Below are 17807 nucleotides of genomic sequence, written 5' to 3' on the forward strand. Positions count from 1 at the left end.
TCACCTAATTTCTTCCCTTCCATTCCCTTTCCTTCCCTTCTTCCCACTTCCCTCTTGCATGTCTTTGTCAATTTGAATTATCCAGGTTGTGTATGTATTAGTATAAACCAATTACAAATGTTTTCTTACACTGTAGTCATGTTATCATGAAAAGGAAAAAAATGATTTCTTAAAAAAATTTAACATGATCCTAGGTACTTGTAAGTACTTCTGGGTACTTTGGTTTGTGTTAGCATGGGAGAGTGCCATATATACTTTTGTTCCAGAGAGAAATTAATCATTATGTTCCTCTACATCTCCATTTCTATATTTCTTGACCTATATCTCTAAATGTAAAATTAGCATACTTGCTTCAAGAGCCTGCTTGGAAGGCCACCTTGAATACTAAGAAACTGACTACCAGAGGAGAAAATTCAGAGCACTGTTGGCGACCTGCTTGGGTTGCTTTCATTGCTTTTGTAATCACTGCAAAATGTTGGGTCTGAACAGTTGAGGGGAATAATATCTAGTAAAGTTAAAGAAGAGGTACCTATTTTTCAAATTCCAAATTTAGGCATATACTCCAAAGGCATTCACATACAAATACAAAATACCAGGTACAAAAACATTCACTGCAGCATTAGAAATAGGAAAATATTTTAAACAGCTTAAATGTCTATTAATACAGAAGGTAAATTTAACATGCAATACACTATTGTCAAGCAATGAAAATAAATGAATGTGAGTTTTACCTATCAAAAGGTAAAAATCTTACAAAACTAATTATTAAAAAATAAAATCAAAGTGTAGAAGGATATTACAGTATGATATCATTTATATAATGTATTAAAACATTTCTAACAATATTACACATTGTAAGGAACATGTAATTATATGGTAAATATGTAAATAACAGCTTGGAACTACAAAAACAACAGCAGCAACAACAAAAACAAAACAAAAATTATAACAACAAAAGCACAAATAAAAATAAAACAAAACGACAAAAATAGCTTGATGATTTCTGAGGAGTGAAAGAGAAATGTTGGACTGGGGAGGGTTACTCAGAGTATTCCAACTCTGTCTCTGATGGTCATTTCTGAAAAACCAGGATCCAGAGCAATGTGATTAGTTGCTAGGATTTGACAAAGCTGGGTAGTAGGTACAAGAGAATTGATTTCAGAATATTATAAATAATAATATATGCTTCAATTGTACCATATTAAAATCACAATATCAACAGAATACTTGCTAAAGTAGAGATAGGAAGAAAGTTACTAGTTTTTGAACATTTATATTATGACCATGATACTTGCATGAATTCCATTGATCACATAATAACTAAAATCATAAAAATATCAAACCACAATCTGCATGTACTAAGGAGGATTTTTATGAAAACAACATAGCTGATATATCTGAATCAATATCTGTGAATATCTGCCTAATGGTTTGTTGTTAAGTGAATACTAGATAATGGCTATAGAGAAAACTGAGAGAAAAAATAATAATAGAAGGAAAACTCTAGAATTGAAGAAAGACATGAACTTCAGAAGGAAACAATCCATTAAATTCCAGGCAGAAAGTATGAGAGGAAATTCCAGAATTAGACACAACTTCGTGAAATTGAGATCATGAGTAAACAGAAGTGCAACTTTTTTGGGTGGGGCCTCTAATGAACAAGAAAAACTTAGCAAATTGCTACAAATTGATTCTGGGGTAATGACATCCAAGTTCTCAAGGCATGTGATTTTGAATCTGGAATCTCATATGCAGCCAAATTATCAATTAAGCATATGGGTAAAGTAATTTTCAGACATGCAAGAACTCAGAAATGTTACATTCTACATAATCTTTATGAGAAAATTCCTCTATACACTACTGGGTACAGGAAACTGTAAAGTCTATTCTGAGAAAGCTGGGAAGGGAAGCCCTAGACTGGTATTTATACAGACAAATCAGGTTCGTACTGAAAAAGGAAGTCAAGGGTTAGGCAGGGATGATTGTCTCTGGGAAGAGCCAATTTCTTTTTTTCCCCCTGGGAAAAATAATTTATTATGCAAAAGTTAGTATTCAGGAAAAATGTTATGTCTACTTACTTGATTAGTGAAGGACTTTAACTGCTCAATTTACCTCACATTCTAAAGCAGCACCTTTTCTCAATGTTGATGACCTAGTGAAACCCATACACTTTCATGACTTTTGTCTTCATTCGAAGAGCTGATTTCCTGAAGTAGATAAAGCAATTGAGAAGCTGGATCATGTTGAAGCTTTGGAGAAAGCACATGTGACCCATTGAAGATGGCTGCAGATTTTTTCCTCACCCATCTAATTGACAGATGGAGAATAGTTCTCCTGTTTTATTTTCTTGGAATTTTTAAATTTTGTTTTAAATCTGATTTAAATTAAATTAAATTAAATTTACATTTAAAAGTTAATACACTTCAGTATTTTCCCACATCTTTTATTGGTACATTACAGTTGTACATAATGATGGGAGTTGTAGCTACATATTCATACATGCACATTATATAACAATATAATTTGGCCAATATCACTCCCCACTATATTTATCCTCTCCATTTTCTCCTTCCTGCCCTCTTCCCTTTTCTCTATTCTACTGATCTCCTTTCAATTTTCATGAGAGTTTTCCTACCTTTCTTTCCTTTTACCTCTCTAGTTTCCATGTATGGAAGAAAATATACAACCCTAAACCATTTGAGTTTTGCTTATTTGGCTCAACAAAATGTTCACAAGTTCCATCCATTTTCCTGTGAATAACTTAATTTCAGGGTCTTTTTAAAGAGCTTTACATTATACAGAGTAGCTGGTTTCATCCTGACAAACTCATTCATGCATGGAAATTGATTTCAGTTCATGATCCCCCTGATTCCCTCCCCTTTTTCCCTTCCATCTGCCCTCCCATCCTCACTCCCCTCTCCCATTCACTTTCCTCTACTCTACTAGACTTACTTTGGCTCCTCTATTAATTTATATTGAATTGGTTCCTTATGTTATCCTGTCCTCTTCCCTTTTCCTTTATTTTATTGTAGCTTCCACATATGAGAGAAAACATTTGACTTTTGAGTTTCTGAGATTGGCCCATTTCACTTGTTCTCCATTTCCATCCATTTACTGGCAACCATCATAATTTCATTTTTTTTTGTGGCTCAGTGGAACTCCATTTGTGTGTGTATATATAACAATTTCTTAATACATTCATCTATTGATGGACATCTGGGTTGACTCCATAATTTAGCTATTGTGACTTGTACTGCTATAAAATTGAGGTGGCTGTATTATTGTACTATGCCAAGTTTAGATTTTAGGGGAAAATACCAAGGAGTAGGATAACTGGGCCATATGGTAGTTCCATCCCTAGATTTTTGAGGAATCTCCACACTGCTTTCCAGAGTGAAGGTGCTAGTATTTTAATTCAATGAATGCTTTAATAACGGGTTTTTAAAATAATCTTCCTTTGGGCTTTCATCCACCTATCAGTGGGATCATCTTCTGGGGAATTGTAAATTTTGGGGAGAGAATTGTTTGCCTGTTTCCTCATGTTTTCAGAGGTCTTGGACTTGCACATCAGTTGAGGTGGATTCCCCAACCTCTTTTTTTTGCATTTGTCCTTTTTGTGTGTAATTATCTTATTTGTTCTGGAACTTCTCTCTGTTTTTGATGTATGAATAGATGCCAAGTGGTGGGACCTGTGTTCTCTCTCTGATTGTTCCTCCTTAAGTCCTTGTTGCTAGTTTGGGCTTTTGTTTCCTCACTCTGTGTAATGTCAGGGAATATTTAGTTCATCAGCAGTCTCTAACCTGTGATTTTTAGCGTCCCTGTAGGTTCCCAGCACCTCACAGAATGAGACGAAATAACAAATAGCAACAACCATTGCAAACAACAGACAACATGAAGTTTTAAATACACAGTTCCTACTTGATATCTTACAGAAATGGTGGGATCAGCAATTGTCAACAGTAAAATCAATAACAATGAACTAGAACTGGCTTTAAAGCAAACAGCAGGTGTCAACTACATCATCCACAGCAAAAATGATTGTATTACCATTAATGATGGGGACAAGAGTTATATAAACCAATTAATTCTGAAAGAGGTGTATTGGTTAGTTTTTTTGCTGCTGTGACTTAAGAACCCAATCAGAACAATTGTAGAGGAGGAAAAGTTTATTTTAGGACTCATGGTTTCAGAGTTCTTAGTCCATAGAAGGCTGACTCCATTCCTTGGGTGAGGCAGAACATCATGGCAGAAGAGCATTGCAGAGGGAAGCAGCTCACATGGTGATCAGAAAGCACAGAGAGAAGTCCCTACTTGCCAGATACAAATATATACCCAAAGCCAAACCCAATTCCCACCTCTTCCAGCCACACCCTACCACTTCAACCACTTCAATTACCACTCAGTTAATCTCTATCAGGGGATTAATTCACTGATTGGGTTAAGACACCCACTTCCAATCATTTCTCCTCTAAACCTTCTTGCATTGTTTCACAGGTGAACTTTCAGGGGACACCTCACATCCAAACCATAACAGATGGTAAAAATACAATTAATTAGGGAAAAAGAAAATGTGTCAGGGAGTTAGAAAAGACTTTATAATTTTGAAACATGAAGAGACAATGCAGAAAAGATGTAGCAGGTAATGTTTATATGGAAGGAAGGGAAAAACTGAAGAAACAAGGTATTGGAACAGAGGGAGAGAGGGCAATAGAATTTAGCTATTAGTAGGATAATATAAGAGAGAAAGAGAAAGAAGAAAACTAAATGAATGAAAATAATACCAAACTAATCCAAAAGAAACAAGTAAGTGTATGTGTATGTATGTGTGTGTGTCGTGTGTGTGTGTGTGTGTGTATCCCTGAACCAATCAGCACAGCAAGAATTCACACACTTGCATACACACTTCAACCCACATACTTACACACACAGAGAATAAAAAATAAAATAAAATAAAAAATTAAAAAACTGAAAACATCCAAAATCTTAGTGAAGAATGAAGGAATCTTCTCCACTGAGGTGGTCAGAATAGTTGACCAGATTGTGTCGTCACTGTCTATGTTCAACAGTCTTTCCAATTCTTGAGTAATGTACTAATAGAAACAGCAAGGAGTGGGGGTTGTTAACTACTTCTTGTTTGTGTGTTGCTCTCTGAGCTGCCAGTTGAAGCAGCCTAAGATTGAAGTTCTTTGATATAAGACTTAGCTTCCCTTCTCACCTATATGAGGTGGGATGGGTTAGGATGTACTCTCAGTTGGCATATTATCCATTAAGATCAGTTCAGTGCACTCCCAGGATACCACTTCTACAGGGTTCTGTGAGGGGACTTCCAGCAGGTGGGAATGAGGCCTAATTAGGCCACAGGTCTAATCAGGCTTTGTTGGTTTTGGCCTTTTTTGGAGAGACTAGATTGAACCACCTGTAGTTGTAGACAGTAGCGGATCTCTTCTGCAGGTCTTTTTCTCAGGAACCTCCCAGGAAAGTCAATCGTTGGGCAGTGGGGCTGGTCTTCCATTCACTCTGCCCAGGAGCACAGCCTTCCTGGGCTTAGTCTCTGAGTGTATTCACCCAGCTGGCTCAGACTCCAAATATGCTTAATCTGGTCACCATGTGAGCTGCCAGACAAAAAGGAGAAGTAAGTTGGGCTCCCCTTTTTCCTTCCAACAGAAATTCCCCTGGATACAGTCTACTGTGAGCCTGTTAAACTCATGTTCCACCAGGCACAGCCTACATCACTTGATAGGTGCCTGCTGGGATATTGTAGCTGTGTTTTTCTTTTTTTCCTGATCTCTCAGGTCTGGCAGTCACTACAGTGGTGCACTTGCCCCAAGATGGCTCTTGCCTCAGCTCTCTGTGGCCAGTTGAGATACAGAGCATGTTTTTCAAGCACCAACACTCAGTGCAATCTCTGGATCAACTAATATTAGGTAGTATTTTTGAACTCCTCTTTCTTTGTACCACAACTGTGTTCCCTCTCTCTCTGTCGGTGGTGACTCTGCGTTAGTGATGCCTGTGGGATCTCCAAGTTGGCTCCAATGTTTTCTCTCTTCTTTATTATACCCAAATTTTTGAGTTCCTAAGTGACTTTGAGGGTCCAGTATTAAATTTTAGTGAAGTCCCTCTTTCACCCACCTCACTCAGAAGCTGTACACCAGATTCTTTGGTCCCATTCAACAGTGCAGCTTGGAAAGCAGCTTTTCTCTACTGCACCATCTTCTGTGTCCTCTCTCCTCTTGTTGAATTGAGTCCGCCCTGGTGACTCAGGTGACAAATGGAGAGTCACTGAATGCCTTTCCGGGTTAGGTTAGAAGAAGCCTTGCAGTTTCTGCCTGGTTCCCTTGGAATGCTCATGCTTAGAAGCCAGTCAAAATGTAAAAAGTGCTGCTACTTCCAGAAAACCATATTGGGAGAAGCACAAGCCTCATGGAGGTCACCTGTAAGACTAGTCTTGTCAGCCTCAGCTTGGTTCCCTTCCCTGATAATTGCTACCCACATGAAAAGTCCTCTTGAAACCCAGTCAACCTTTCAGTGGATTCTGGCTCAGTCATTCCTTGATCATAACTGTGTAAGGGACTGCAAGTGAGACCAACCCAGCTGAGCTCATCCTGAACCCAGGAGAGATGATATCAAATGATTCTTTAAGTTTCTACATTTTGGGGTGGTCTTTATTTATTATTATTTTTTGGTTCTGGGGATCAAATACAGGTCTTGAGCATGCTGGACAAATGCTTTACCACTGAGTTACACCTCCAGCCCCTTGGAGTGGTTTTTAATGCAGCACTACATATGCAGAACTGCATCTTTGAATTTTGTCAATATAAAGAAAGAAAAACCTATAGAAACTCCAGGAAAAAAATTTAAAACCACCTAGAAAGTATTTCTCCAGAGTAGATATGATTCAAATTGTGTTCCCTCTATTTCCTTTTGTCTTGTGAAACTTCTTCCCTTGATGTCTTATGATGATGAAGTTCAAATCTGGTAGGATCCTTCAATTGATGAATGGATAAAGAAACTGTGGTATATATATATATATATATATATATATATATATATATATATACAATGGAATATTACTCAGCCATAAAGAATGATAAAATTATGGCATTTGCAGGCAAATGGATGAAATTGGAGAATATCATGCTAAGTGAGATAAGCCAATCTCAAAAAGCCAAAGGACAAATGATATCGCTAATAAGTGGATGATGACACATAATGGGGGGAGGGAAGGGTTAGTGTTACGGTTAGAGTTAGGGTTAGGGAGGGGGGCAAGAATGGAGGAAGGAAGGACTGTATAGAGGGAAAAGAGGGGTGGGAGGGGTGGGGGGGAAGGGAAAAATAATGGAATGAATCAAACAACATTACTCTATGTAAATTTATGATTACACAAATGGTATGCCTTTATGCCATGAACAAACAGAGAAACAACATGTATCCCATTTGTTTACAATAAAAAAAAAAGAAAAAAAAATCTGGTAGGAACTCTCTTAAATATTCATGTAGCTTGTAGACATTTCTTTTAGAAATATTGATCATAGGGAGTTTCAAGATGGCAGCCTAGAGGGTGGCTGTATTTCATGTTGCTCCAGGACTCAGGATTCAAAAGAGGAGATATTGAGAGGCTTGGGACCAACTCAAAGCAGCCCGTTGGGGAGGAGTCCCGGATGGGGCAGTAGTCCTGGAACGCAGGGAACTTTGGGAAGTAGAGCTACCTGGTGAGATGCCCCTTCCCGCGCTGGAGCAGTGAACTCGGACAACTGGGAGCATCCGAGAGGAGGCCGCTCAGCACAGCGCTGGGACTCCGGCGCCTGCCCAGGGGAGGAGTGGCGAGGAGAGCTGTTTGGACTCAGAGCGACCACTTCTGAACACTCCTGCCCTGAGGAGGAGGAGGAGGAGGAGTGTGGCTGCTTGGATTCGGAGTGACTACACCAGAGCTACAGGCGGCTGCCAGAGGAGAAGCGGCGCAGCGAACTGTTTGGACTCAGACCACTTCTGAACACCGGGGCCTGCCCTGAGGACGAGGAGGAGGAGGAGGAGCACGGCGAGTCATTTGGACTCGCAGTGACTGCATTAGAGCTCCAGGCGGCTGCCCAGAGGAGGCGTGCAGTGGGTCACGTGGATTCAGAGCCACTCAGAGTGACCACTCCTGAACACCCGGGGGGTTTCCTGGAGGAGGAGGAGCAACGGGGCGGCTCACTTGGACTCGGAGTGATTGCCCAGTGCAACGGGCGGTTGGTGGGAGGAGGAGGCACGCAGTGAGTTTCTTGGACTCCTAGTGACCGCACCGGAATACTGGGCAGCTGTCTGGAGGAAGAGGCGTGTGGCGGGTCTCTGGAACTCAGAGCGATTGTACGGGGCCCCAGGTGGCTGCTCAGAGGAGGGGCCGCATAGCCAGGCGATTAGGTGCAGAGCAGGGTCCCAGGATCTAGGAGGCTTCTGGGTGGAAGAGCCGCACAGAGACAGGCTTAGGGCGGAGCGAAGGTTCCAGGCCTGTGGGCAGATTCTCTGAGGAAGGGCAGCCTAAGGAGATTCATCTGCGAAGGGTGAGGCTCCCAGGCCCAGGAGGTAGGGCCGGGCCCCTGGGAACTTTGCAGAGGAAGGCAGACCAGCTCAGGTGGTAGCTGTAAATTGAGGGGAACCTCTAGGAGGGGAACTGACCAGCGAGACCTCCCCACCGGGTGAGTCTTCCCTGCCAGGTGAGGTTTTCCCACAAGGACGGTAAAACCAGAGATACAGGTCCAAACAGGCCTTGCCTCAGCCTGCAGCCTAGTTCCCCTTTGGATGACCATTGGTCAACAAGTGGAGGCACCTCTGCCCACTAGCAGGGAATATACCCCACCTGAAGGCCACCACTCCTAGAGAGGCAGCTTCCTTGTGGCGCACCGCATTATCAACTTCCTCCAAGACTTCAGCCTACTGAAGGCTAAGAGGGGATATATATAGAAATCTTCAAGGACATTGAAAGTCAATAGAGGAAATCTACAATATCTCAGCGGTCCACTGATACCTGAACAATATGAGAAAACAAGGAAAGAAAATGCCGCAAACAAATCTAGATGTTACATCAATAAAACCCAATGACAGCATGGCAGAAGAAATGACAGAAAAGGAGTTCAGAATGTACATATTTAAAATGATCAGGGATGCAAACGATGAGATGAAAGAGCAAATGCATGCATTGAATGATGAGATGAAAGAGGAAATGCAGGCATTGAATGATCGCACCAATCGACAGTTAAAAGAGCAAATACAGGAAGCAAAAAATCATTTCAATAAAGAGTTAGAGATATTGAAAAAAAAAACAAACAGAAATCCTTGACATGAAGGAAGCAATAAACCAAATTAAGAACTCCATAGAAAGTATATCCAGTAGGATAGAACACCTGGAAGACAGAACCTCAGACATTGAAGACAAAATTTTTAACCTTGAAAACAAAGTTGAGCAAACAGAGAAGATGGTAAGAAATCATGAACAGAATCTACAAGAACTATGGGATACCATGAAGAGGCCAAATTTAAGAATTATTGGGATTGAGGAAGGCCTAGAGAAACAAACCAAAGGAATGAACAATCTATTCAATGAAATAATATCAGAAAATTTCCCAAATCTGAAGAATGAAATGGAAAATCAGGTTCAAGAGGCTTATAGGACTCCAAATATACAAAATTACAACAGACCCACACCAAGGCACATTATTATGAAAATACCTAACATACAAAATAAAGACAGAATTTTAAAGGCTGTGAGAGAAAAGAACCAAATTACATTCAGGGGGAAACCAATACGGATATCAGCAGATTTTTCAATCCAGAACCTAAAAGCTAGAAGGGCCTGGAATAACATTTTTCAAGCCCTGAAAGAAAATGGATGCCAACCAAGAATCTTAAACCCAGCAAAACTTACCTTCAAATTTGACGATGAAATAAAATCCTTCCATGATAAACAAAAGCTGAAAGAATTTACAAAAAGAAAGCCAGCATTACGAAACATTCTCAGCAAAATATTCCATGAGGAAGAGATGAAAAACAAAGAAGCAAATCAGCAAAGGGAGGAATTATCCTAAAGGAATTGTCAAATAAAGGAGGAACCAAGTCGTGTCAAATAAATAAATAAATAAAATTTAAAAAATGAACCATATGACCGGGAAACCAAATCTTATCTCAATAATAACCCTGAATGTTAATGGCCTGAATTCATCAATCAAAAGACATAGACTGGCAGATTGGATTAAAAAGAAGGATCCAACAATATGTCGCCTACAAGGCACTCACCTCATAGAAAAAGATATGCATAGACTAAAGGTGAAAGGATGGGGAAAAACATACCATGCACATGGACTCAGCAAAAAAGCTGGAGTATCCATCCTCATTTCAGATAATGTGGACTTCAAGCCAAAGTTAGTCAGAAGGGATAAAGAAGGTCATTTCATACTGCTTAAGGGAAGCATAAATCAGCAAGATATAACAATCATAAACATCTATGCCCCAAACAGTGGCTCATCCATGTATGTCAAACAAATCCTTCTCAATTTCAGAAACCAAATAGACCATAACACAATAATACTAGGTGATTTTAACACGCCTCTCTCACCACTGGACAGATCTTCCAGACAAAAATTGAACAAAGAAACCATAGATCTCAATAACACAATAAAAAATTTAGACTTAATGGACATTTATAGAATATACCATCCAACCAAGAGCGAATACACTTTCTTCTCAGCAGCACATGGATCCTTCTCTAAAATAGACCATATATTATGCCACAAAGCTAATGTTAGCAAATACAAGAATATAGAGACACTACCTTGTATTCTATCAGATCATAATGGATTGGAGTTAGAAATAAATGAAAGAGTAAAACACAGAAACTATTCCAACATCTGGAGATTAAACAATATGCTATTATATGATGAATGGATAACAGAAGATATTAGGAAGGAAATTAAAAAATTCTTAGAGGTAAATGAGAACAAAGAAACATAATATCAAAATCTCTGGGACACTATGAAAGCAGTACTTAGAGGGAAATTTATTTCATGGAGCGCATTTAATAAAAGAAGTAAAACTCAACAAATAAACGACCTAACACTACAGCTCAAAGCCCTAGAAAAAGAAGAACAGACCAGCACCAAAAGTAGTAGAAGACAAGAAATAGTTAAACTCAGAGCTGAAATCAATGAAATTGAAACAAAAGAAACAATACAAAAAATTGACAAAATAAATAGTTGGTTTTTCGAAAAAATAAACAAAATTGATAAACCTTTAGCCACACTAACAAAGAGAAGACGACAGAAAACCCAAATCACTAAAATTCGGAATGAACAAGGAAATATCACAACAGACAGGATTGAAATACAAAACATAATTAGAACCTATTTTGAAAATCTATACTCCAGCGAAATAGAAAATTTCGAAGACATCAACAGGTTTCTAGAGACATATGAATTGCCTAAACTGAATGAGGAGGACATACACAATTTAAATAGACCAATTTCAAGTACTGAAATAGAAGAAGTCATCAAAAGCCTACCAACAAAGAAATGTCCAGGACCAGATGTTTCTCAGCTGAGTTCTACAAAACCTTAAAATAAGAGCTCATTCCAATACTTCTCAAAGTATTCCATGAAATAGAAGAGGAGGAACTCTCCCAAACTCATTCTATGAAGCCAATATCACACTGATACCTAAACCAGACAGAGACTCATCAAGGAAAGAAAATTTCAGACCAATATCCTTAATGAACATCGACGCAAAAATTCTTAACAAAATTTTAGCAATCGCATACAAAAACATACTAAAAAAATAGTGCACCATGATCAAGTGGGTTTCATCCCAGGGATGCAAGGTTGGTTCAACATCAGGAAATCAATAAATGTAATTCACCATATCAATAGACTTAAAGCCAAGAATCACATGATTATTTCAATAGATGCAGAAAAAGCATTTGATACAATACAGCACCCTTTCATGCTCAAAACACTAGAAAAAATAGGGATAGTGGGAACATTCCTTAACATTGTAAAGGCCATTTATGCTAAGCCCATGGCTAATATCATTCTAAATGGTGAAAAACTGAAAGCATTCTCCCTCAAAACTGGAACAAGGCAGGGATGCCCTCTTTCACCACTTCTATTCAACATCGTTCTTGAGACTCTAGCCAGTGCAATTAGACAAACCAAAGAAATTAAAGGGATACGAATTGGAAAAGAAGAACTCAAACTATCCCTGTTCGCTGATGACATGATTATATATTTAGAGGAACCTGGAAATTCCACCAGAAAACTCTTAGATCTCATAAGTGAATTCAGTAAAGTAGCAGGTTACAAGATCAATGCTCATAAATCCAATGCATTTTTATACATAAGTGATGAATCTTCAGAAAGAGAAATTAGGAAAACTATCCCATTCACAATAGCCTCGAAAAAAATAAAATACTTGGGAATCAATCTCACAAAAGAGGTGAAAGACCTCTACAATGAGAACAACAGAACACTAAAGAAAGAAATTAAAGAACACCTTAGAAGATGGAAAGATCTCCCATGTTCTTGGATAGGAAGAATTAATATTGTCAAAATGGCCATACTACCTAAAGTGCTATACAAATTCAATGCAATTCCAATTAAAATCCCAATGACGTACCTTACAGAAATAGAGCAAGCAATTATGAAATTCATCTGGAAGAATAAGAAACCAAGAGTAGCTAAAGCAATCCTTAGCAGGAAGAGTGAAACAGGGGGTATCGCAATACCAGATCTTCAACTCTATTACAAAGCAATAGTAAGAAAAACGGCATGGTATTGGTACCAAAATAGAAAGGTAGATCAATGGTACAGAATAGAGGACACGGACACAAACCCAAATAAATACAATTTTCTCATACTAGACAAAGGGTCCAAACATATGCAATGGAGAAAAGATAGCCTCTTCAACAAATGATGCTGGGAGAATTGGAAATCTATATGCAACAGAATGAAACTAAACCCATATCTCTCACCATGCACGAAACTAAACTCAAAATGGATTAAGGACCTTGGAATCAGACCAGAGACCCTGCAGATTATAGAAGAAAAAGTAGGTCCAGATCTTCAACATGTCGGCTTAGGACCAGACTTCCTTAACAGGACTCCCATAGCACAAGAAATAAAAGCAAGAATCAATAACTGGGATAGATTCAAACTAAAAAGCTTTCTCTCAGCAAAGGAAAGTATCAGCAATGCGAAGAAAGAGCCTACAGAGTGGGAGAATATCTTTGCCAATCATACTTCAGATAGAGCACTAATCTCCAGAATCTATAAAGAACTCAAATAACTCTACTCCAAGAATACAAATAATCCAGTCAACAAATGGGCTAAGGAAATGAATAGACACTTCACAGAAGAAGATCTACAAGTGATCAACAAACATATGAAAAAATGTTCAACATCTCTAGTAATAAGAGAAATGCAGATCAAAACCACCCTAAGATTCCATCTCACCCCAATTAGAATGGCGATTATCAAGAATACAAGCAACAACAGGTGTTGGTGAGGATGTGGGGAGAAAGGTACACTCATACATTGCTGGTGGGGCTGCAAATTAGTGCAGCCACTCTGGTAAGCAGTGTGGAGATTCCTTAGAAAACTTGGAATGGAACCACCATTTGACCCAGCTATCCCACTCCTTGGCCTATACCCAAAGGACTTAAAATCAGCATACTACAGAGATACAGCCACATCAATGTTCATAGCTGCTCAATTCACAATAGCCAGACTGTGGAACCAACCTAGATGTCCTTCAATTGATGAATGGATAAAGAAACTGTCGTATATATATACAATGGAATATTACTCAGCCATAAAGAATGATAAAATTATGGCATTTGCAGGCAAATGGATGAAATTGGAGAATATCATGCTATGTGAGATAAGGCAATCTCAAAAAGCCAAAGGACGAATGATATCGCTAATAAGTGGAGGATGACATATAATGGGGGAGCGAAGGGTTAGTGTTAGGGTTAGAGTTAGTGTTAGGGAGGGGGGCAAGTATGGAGGAAGGAAGGACTGTATAGAGGGAATAGAGGGGTGTGAGGAGTGGGGGCAAGGGAAAAAATAACAGAATGAATCAAACAACATTACTCTATGTAAATTTATGATTACACAAATGGTATGCTTTACACCATGTACAAACAGAGAAACAATATGTATCCCATTCGTTTACAATAAAAAAATACATTATTAAAAAAAAAAAGAAATATTGATCATAGCCCATTCGGGTGGATTTAGATTTTTATAGCATGTTTTAAGTAATTTCAGTTACAAGAAAATATTTAATGCAAGAAAGTCATGGTGCTTAAATTGTACTCATTGTTAATCATTCAACACAGCAGTACTCAAACTCGAGTGTGTTGGGGTCTTAAGCCCCCTTGCTCTTCTTGACCAGTGACAAGGGAAGGGAGCACTCCTCAACAAGGTCAGACCAGGAATGGTAGGGCCTACTGACTGCCTGCACCCAGCCCTCCAGGTGAAGGACAATCAGAAGTGTCAGGGAGACCAGTCACAGCAGGAACTCGTTTATTGAGGAAGTAACACAGCTTTTTTGTAGGGTGGAGGCTGGGCAGGAACCAATCAGCTTAAAGGTCAGCAACGTGGGTGGGGCAGGGGTTTCATGCAGGCGAGAGTCCCTTAGGACTATATGGCAAGTACGAGCTGATCACCTTTGTGGAACTGTTGTTAACCAATCCCTAACGGTGGTCTGATTTATTGTCATTAACTTTTTAAACCGCCTTTGAGGCCTTGATCTTGCTCACTTGCCAGGGAGTAAGGAGTCAGCCTGAGTTAGTTAGCATGTCACTAGTCCCAACACGAGCGTGCATTAGAACCACCTATGATTTTAAATCACAGATTGTAGGTCTCCACTGCAGAGCGTCTGATTGAGTAGGTCTGGGTGAAACTCCGGACGTTGCATTTCTACCAAAATCCAGAGCGATTCTGATATTCTTGGTCAGGGACCACATTTTGAGAATCACTAACTTATGATATAATGAATTCACAGTAAACTTTGTCTTCTTCCATGCCAAAGGATTTTATTTCACCCTCTAGAAGAGCTCTGGATAAGTTTCTCCAGAGTTTTGAGAAAGCAGTTGACCATACTGTATCTCCAGGCTGTGGTGGTTTACAAAGTTTGATTCTTAAACACCATGGAAAACATTGCTTTTGATAACACTATTAATGATGTAAATGGAAAGATCCTGATGGCCTAAGATAGAGGGAGGAAGTAAAGAAATGGTGGGGCGGAGGGAAAGAAAGGCTGGGGCACAAAGAACTTCATCTCTCATAGGAGGGGAGTCAAGGAGACTAATGTTGGTTGAACCAGAAACAGGAGTGTAATTATAATATTTAAAGCTAATTAAGTACCAATAATAGAATTTAATAATATCCCTATTAAAAATTGGTTAAGGAAGGAGAAGGAAATGTAATGAGTAATATATGTAAGTGAATTCCTTATTTTCAAGTGGCACGTGATGAAAGCCATTCTAAAGTTAGCAAGTCAAGATTTTGATTAATCATAACTGTGGACAAAACCACTGGAAAATTAAAAACAAAAACCAGGGCTGGGACTGGGGTTCATTGATAGAGTACATGCTTAGCATGCAGGAGAGGAGGCCCTGAGTTTGATCCCCAGAACCACCAAAACAGCAAAACAAACCTAGTGAAACAGTTTATCTCTTAGAACTGGAAATAAGGGTGGGAAGCTTGGGATGGGACATGGTAGCTTTCTCTTGTAAGTTCTTTGGTGAAATTTAATTTTTAATTAAAATAATTAATTAATTAATTAATGTATTTTAAAAAAATACATGCTGGTATCATTTGATTAAAAGCAATGAAGTCAGCTACTTGACTAAAAGCTACTGAATTCCAACTCATGAGTTCAAATCTTGAGTTTGACTAGCAACCATGATTTTGGGCAAGTTATTTGGAGTCTCTAACCTCAATTTCCTTAAAAATTGGGAAGATAATAGTAGTTTCTGGTAGATTCTTTATAAAATAGGTGCGGTAATTGTACATGAAGATCATTTAGCACAGTACCTGGAATATTGTGCCTGAATAAATGTTGACTATTATTATTATTATTTTTAATGTCATTATAACCATATTGATAACAGATTGGAGACTGAATTCATAGGAGTGGTAGGCATAGGCAGAATGGGGGCAGGAAAACAAATGTGGTCCCTACATGTATTTCTGGGTGATGCAATATACTATATTTGTTTACATCTTGTACAATTCTGTGTGGGGGGAATTTGCCTTATTGCCCTTTTCTCAGAAATCCTAAAGAAGGGGTACTTCAATAAATTTGATTCAATAATATGGTTTTTTTATAGCTTTGGAAAATAAAGGGAGAGAATAAAGGGGCATGAAGTTTATAAAGAAATGAGTCCTATTCCATACTCATCTTTGCTGCAGGCTACATGAAGGCAACAACATCTTTTTAAGGTAGTGTGGCCAGGAGTTCCAAGTGGTGCCTATCGAGGAATTGGACATGAATGCACAGACAGATGGATAACTTAGGACCAAGTGACCTGAGGTATCCTCATCCTCCTGTCCATAAATCCTTGAGAAATGCAAGGAGAAGAAAGGGTGATGACTGGTTAAAGTTCAGCATCTCTACAAATTAATCTGTTAGTTGTATTATTTGACTTAACCTGATCATGAAGTTATAACTTAACTCTAAAATGAGTACAATGAAAAAAGTCACCTTACCATAAAAAGCTTACCAATGGATTTGACACTAATAAAATCCTGACTTACACAGATCAGTACATCATAATTATTGGCATTTCCATTTCCAGAGCAACATGGCATGTTAACAGAGAAATATATCTAGAGAATGGGTGTGGACCAGGAAAGACAAAGGCTTCTCACATGGCCTTTAATGACTCACATTAGGGCTGTATTTCTACACAGAAGCAATGTCACCACAAATTCTTCTGTCCAGAGGAATTTATGATCTGTTGAGTTTGTAGTCAAGGGAAAGGTCTTGGTGGGCATGGCAGACAGACCTCAAAGTGGTCTCTATGATTCTTTCCCTCAGGTGTTTATTCACTATATAATTCTCTCCCCTTGAGGGTGGGCAGGACTTGTGATGTACTTTTAAACAATAGCAGTGTGGCAAAGGAGAAGAAATTTTGGAGATATATTTAAGGTCTCAAATCTGTTAATTTTTAGGTAATCAGAAGGGATATTTTCCTGGGTAGGCCTGACTTGATTAGATAAAAACCCTTAAAGGAGTGACCCTTTTTGAGATCAGATTCTCCTGCTGGGATTGATAAAATAAGCAGCCATATTGGAGATGCTCTAGAGAACTGTGGGCAGCCTCTATGACCTGAGGGCAGCCTCCAGTTTCCAACCAGCAAAATGCCACGACCTCAGTCATATAGTTGCAAGGAAATAATTTCTTTCAAAAATCCTGAATGAACTTGGAAGCAGATTTATCCTTAGCCAAGATGCCAGTTGGAAATGCAGCCCAACTCAAACCTTAATTGCTAACTTATAAGACCCTGATCTCCCTTTATACCGCACACACACACACACACACACACACACATTAGGCAGAATGTATTGGTCCACACCTGAATAAACTTGGGAGTAGTTTCGAAATCCAACAAAGAATAAGTTGGGCTCAAGAACAGGTAGAAAGAGGAAGACATGGCAGAAGAAAGCTCGGGTCCTGAATTGGGGCCTGATGTGGGTTCAGACTGTTAGGAAGGAAGAGGTTTAGGAAACAGATGGCTCTGTTGGCTATTAGTCCACTTTTTGCCACAAGGTTTTCTA

The sequence above is a fragment of the Sciurus vulgaris genome (assembly GCF_902686455.1).
Source record: "Sciurus vulgaris genome assembly, chromosome: X".
In the NCBI taxonomy this organism is placed as follows: domain Eukaryota; kingdom Metazoa; phylum Chordata; class Mammalia; order Rodentia; family Sciuridae; genus Sciurus; species Sciurus vulgaris.